Raw genomic sequence first — 5,386 nt, 5'->3', positions numbered from 1 at the left:
CCAAAGGTGATTATAAGGAAATCACTTCAAATTAAGTAGACCTCTCTCCAAACATCCTGTATAGTATTTTATCTCCTCTAATATAATAATATTATTATAATGGCTGATCAGTAAATACCTTTAAATTTGTAAATAGTATTTGCTTCTGACAAAAAAACACAAACTAAGAAGCTTGCCTAAAATACATTGAGCTTATTGTCTTTTCATCCCTGCTATGTTCATTTTCCTCTGTGAAAATATGAGAGGATGCCTAGTTTAATTTCTAGAGAGAACTATTATGAGAGTACCTTTTTATCACCACTATTATGGGTGAGATCACAAATCCATAGAGGTATAAGAATGCTATCAAGTAAGGTAAGATTTTTTTCCCTTTGAGTATATTAAAAAAATGTTTTGGTAGCCTAATAGTATAGTGCTAGATTTGGAGTCAAAATACCTAGTTTTAAATCTGACACTGCCTGGGTGACCTTGGACAAGTCATTAAACATTTATATAAGATTCCTCATCAATATAATAAAGAGGTTGGTTTAGATGACTTCTAAGGTCCTTTGTAATTTTAAATGTGTGAACTTTAGATTACTCCACCCTACTTAGTCTAATAAAAACAGGAATGCCTACACCCATACTTAAGGATTAAGTATTTAGAAGGATGGCCTATGACAGACATGTGCCAGCAAAATGACAAATCAGAAACAACTGCCAGACCCCTGGGCTGCCCTAAGTCAAGCTTGGGCTACCATTGGTACATGTAAGGTGCAGGAAAGTGATGTAAAACCATCTATATATTTCATGTCACTTCCTCTCACTGCCTCTATAGCGGTGGAGAGGTGACTGGTGGCAGCGTGCTGGGTGTTTTGGCATCTTGGCATGGAGACAGCTATTGTCCAGGTTAGTGGTGAGTTTTCCTTGATACCATACTGGAAGAAGCCTAGTAACCTAGTTCAGGTGAGGCGTCTTCTCTGAGCTCTATTGGAGTTTTAGGCTGATTCTTTCCTCCTTTACCTTCCAAACACTATCCTTTCAGGAAAAGCCTCTAATCTTCAAAGACCTTGTGGCGGAGGACTTTGAACTCCCCCTGGCACAGGCCAGGTAGGAGAAATCCTATACCTTTCCCTCTCTCTTCTTAATTCCCCCCCCCCCCATATTAATTAAACCACCATAAATTTCCAAGCTGACTTGAGTATTTTATTTGGGATATTCCCTGGCAACCAAAATTAATTTAGATTAGGTCACAACCCTAAATTATCCTTACAAATGTATGACCCTGTGAGCCATTGCTATACTTTCTAAGAACTTGATTCTTATCCCATAGTGGGATAAAATACTCTAAAGGATGTTTGGAGGGAGGTCTGCTTAGTTTGGGGCTATTTTGATGTCTTAATGCTGAATATGAGCAATAGCATTCAATTGTGTCTCCCCCCCCCCCCCCCGACACCCAGGATGCATGAGGATAAGCCTTGAACTCTGAGCATGCATGTGCAGAATCTTCTATTTTTTTTTCTAATGTACTTCTTACTCCATGACTGGGGGCTGTGTTGTGAATTTTAGATTTATTCCACCCTGCTTAGTTTTTAGAATTCTAGCAACCAGGAATGTATACAACCCCACTTAAGGATTAAGTGTGGGGGAGGACGGCTAACAAGTGACAAATCAGAAACAACTGACTGACCCCCTGGGCTATCCTAAGCCAAGTTTGAGCCACCATCAGTACATGTGAGACACAGGAAATGATGTAAAGAACTGCCTATATATGTTGTGTCACTTCCTATGAAAGCTCTCTCCATGGTGTTGGGAGCTTGTGGCAGTGTTTGGTGTGCTTGAGGCTTTGGCAGACTTTGGAAGTGGAATTTACTGGGAGGAGCTCTGTAGCATGGTTTAGGTGAGGCGGTTTCCCCGAATCGAACTTGGTGAGTGATAAGACTTACTACCCTTTTCCTTGTCCTTCTGAAGGCACTAGCACCTGAGGAGGCCCATCATCTTGGAGGAGGCCTCGTGGTGGGAAGCAGAGATAGATTTAATCTTTTGAGAAGGCCCCTTGGCTGAGGCCTCTGAACTCCTCCTGGCTTAGGCTAGGCCAGAGCAGATCATCTAACCTTTCCCTCTTCTCCTTCTTCTTAATTTCTTCCTTCTATTGTAAATAAACCACCATAAAGTCTCATACTGATTCGATTTCATTGGGATTGAATTTGAATCCCTGGTGACCACTAATATAATATATTCAGTTTCAACCCTAAAATTTACTCCTAACAGTGTCAAAGGGGATTGGAGAGAACTGGCCACTTAGCAAGAAGTCTCCCACTCTCCTAGTAAAGGGAAGAGACCACTTCTATTCTCATTTCTTTATTTCTCCCTTTTGAACATTTCTTGGGTATGAGTGTGTGAGATTTTCCACTTTTCTTCCAGCTCTGGTAGCTGCCTGCTTATAGCTGCAAGAAAAAATATTTATCTAGGTGAGTCTGACTTTAAATCTTAAAGCTTTGCCTGCCTCTTCTGCTTTGTGTGTGTTTTTCCTGGCACAGGTGGCAAAATCAATACTGATGTGGATGTTTCTAGGCTTGACTGAAACATAAGTTTAAGATGTTGGGACTCTTTGGTCTGGTGCTAGTTGATGGAGGTTATCTTTGAAAAAAAAATTTTAAAAAGTTTTAATTTTAATACTCATTTTAAAATGTGTGTGTGTGTGTGTGTGTGTGTGTGTATGTGTGTAAATCACTTTGGAAGTAGAAGCAATGATTTCTAAAGTCTTAGCTGGCTTTTGTTGATATTAGTGTTTATGCCAGCATGAATAATTAATAGGGAAATGGGCTATTGATGTCTCCACTTGGAAAGGTAACTGAGACCATTATGAAATCTTACATGAGGAGAATAAGTGTTTGGTTTAATATATTACTCACATTCTTTGTTCAATCTGTTATTTTCAGTAAATTTCCTTTTTATGTGACACTGGAAACATTTTTGAATACTATTCTTGTTTTATCTTTTGGAAAATTTGGACAGGAACATTTTTTTGATCACTTTTACCTTTCCCTGGGTCCCACCTGAGTGATTTGGAAAATAGATAAAACTCCCCTTAAAGCTACACTTGAGGAACAGGAAAGAATCTATCTCTTGGGAAGTGGCATGAGGGGCATTCCCTTCATGTGCTTTTCATTGGCCCCCCAATATAGTGTACAGTGTACTGACAAAGTCAGGAAGATCTGAGTCTAGCCCCTATTTCTGAATAAGCTGCATGATCATAGGCAAATTTCTTAATCTCTCTGATCTTCATCTGCTTAAAAGTGGAGGGTGGAATAGAGAGAAATGGCAACTCCTGTATTACCAACTTCATAGTGTTATTGTTGTATTCAAATGAGATGAATATAAATTCCATTGAAAAATTTCAAACAATTCATGAATGACCGTTATTAGCACTGACTTAAGGTTCAGTGGCATGAAATCCTACATGCCAGTGATAGGACCGTGGTCCCTTTCCTCTCTTAGTGTCCAGTAGACTGGCAATTGACAGAATTCAAAATGAGAGAGGTTGTTTTTAGTGCCTTAAAAAATCTACCTTCCCAAAATATAGGGGTCACAACAGACTAGGTTGGTTTTTTTTCCTTCTCTTGTGAACTCCAAGGTAACATAATTACTTCCTCCCACCATCACCTTTCAGTGAGCACATGGTACCTTTTTTAAAAACCTTACCTCCTATCTTAGAACCAATTCTGTGTGTTGGTTCCAGTGCAGAAGAGTGAAAAGAGCTAGGCAATAGGGGTTAAATAATTTGCCCAGGGTCACACAAATTGGAAGTGTGTGAGGCTAAATTTGAATCCAGGACCTCCCATCTCTAGGCCTGGCTCTCAAGCCACTGAGCCACCTACATGTACCTTCTTTCTGGGCCTAAAATGAAATATCTTGTTCTGACTCTGGATTATCATGATGTAATGGAATGCACAGTGAACTCAGATTCAGGCGACCTGGATTCTAGTCCTAACTTTTTCATTATCGAGCTGTATTCTCAGAAAATCTCATTTTTATATTATTTCTGAATATAGCATTCCTGATTCCCCCATGAAACACAGCTCCCTCCCAACATGAAACAAATAAAAGGTCAAGTAAAACCAACAGAGAGACTGTGTCTGAGTGTATTTTAACATAGTGCCCATAATTTCCTACTTCTTTGCCCAGAGAATGGAAGTTTGTGTTATTATGTATTTTCTAGGACCAAGATTAAGCATTATATTTGCTCAGAGTTTAGATTTCTTTTAGTGTTTTAAAAAAACTTACATTATATAGTTATTGGGTGTATTTTTTCCTGGTTTGTCTCACTGTAATCTAGGTATTAGCATTTTACAGAGGATTCTTGAAGAACAGCAGAGATTTAATTGAAAAGAATGAATCTCTATTGGTATAATTTCAGATGAGGAGTGGTATTTTTGGGACAGGCAAACTTTCTTGTGGGATCTCAAATCATACTATTTAGACAGCCACCTACTCTAATAGCTTATTAGTCTGCCCTCATCTCCCACCTTAAATCATTTTCTCCTCCCTTCTCTTGCCTCTTCTAGGGTGACTGAACAGAAGAATATGACGATGAACCTCCCATAAAGAGAAAAGAGAGAGGGAGGGAAAGCACCAGACAGTCAGCGTCATGTTCAGAATAACTCAGCAGGGTGTATCAATAGTATCTTTTCCAACCCCTCTAGTAATGAAGGCTGTTGGTGTCAGGCACTACCCCACTATTAGCAAAGCCATTTTGGCACACCCCACTCCTTTTTGTCATGGTAGTGCTGCCACCAATATGACTCATGTTCTGGCTACCCACCCACATTTGTATGCAGTGTAACAGTCCTGTGACTAAACCAACTTAATTATGAGTTTGTAGCATCTTTTCAAGCATGGAAACCCACTCAGCATGTCAGTCATTAGAGCAGGGCATTCTCTTCTTTCTTTAGATGTGGCACCATCATTTTCCAGGTTTTGGATGAAAGTTCAGAGTTTATAGAAAGTCAGAACTGGCTGACACTGTACATATCATCTAATCTAAGCCAGAGGTTCTCAAGCTTTTGTGGGTGTCTTGGACCCTTTTGGCAGTCTTCAATCCAGTGACTCTGGCCTCCTGCATGTTACACAAATAAGACATTTAACATCTCTTCATTCTGGCATTTTCTCTGGCTGTCCCCTGTGCCTGGAATGCTCTCCCTCCTTATTTCTGCCTACTGATTTCCCTAGCTTCCTGTACATCCCAACTAAAAGACTACTTTCTGCAGGGATCCTTCTTTTACCTCTCTTAATTTCAGTACTTTCCCTTTTTAATTTTTTTTCTATTTATTCTTCATATAGCTTGCTTTGTATATATTTGTCTCTCCCATTAGATTGTAAGCTCCCTGAGGATAGGAATCATATT

At 39.5% G+C, this 5,386-nt stretch overlaps 1 long non-coding RNA gene across 1 annotated transcript; it reads left to right on the top strand.

Annotated features, from left to right (window-relative positions):
- Nucleotides 1-1,771: 1,771 nt before the first annotated feature.
- LOC103095193 (uncharacterized) lies at nt 1,772-4,856 on the top strand. Its single transcript, XR_459057.3, has 2 exons — nt 1,772-1,907; nt 4,548-4,856. It is a non-coding gene; the product is annotated as an uncharacterized LOC103095193 (long non-coding RNA).
- Nucleotides 4,857-5,386: the final 530 nt, after the last annotated feature.

The sequence above is a fragment of the Monodelphis domestica genome, chromosome 1 (genome assembly GCF_027887165.1).
Source record: "Monodelphis domestica isolate mMonDom1 chromosome 1, mMonDom1.pri, whole genome shotgun sequence".
In the NCBI taxonomy this organism is placed as follows: Eukaryota; Metazoa; Chordata; class Mammalia; order Didelphimorphia; family Didelphidae; genus Monodelphis; species Monodelphis domestica.
The sequence above is the reverse complement of the archived record's forward strand: the minus strand, read 5'-3'. Positions and strand labels throughout refer to the sequence as shown.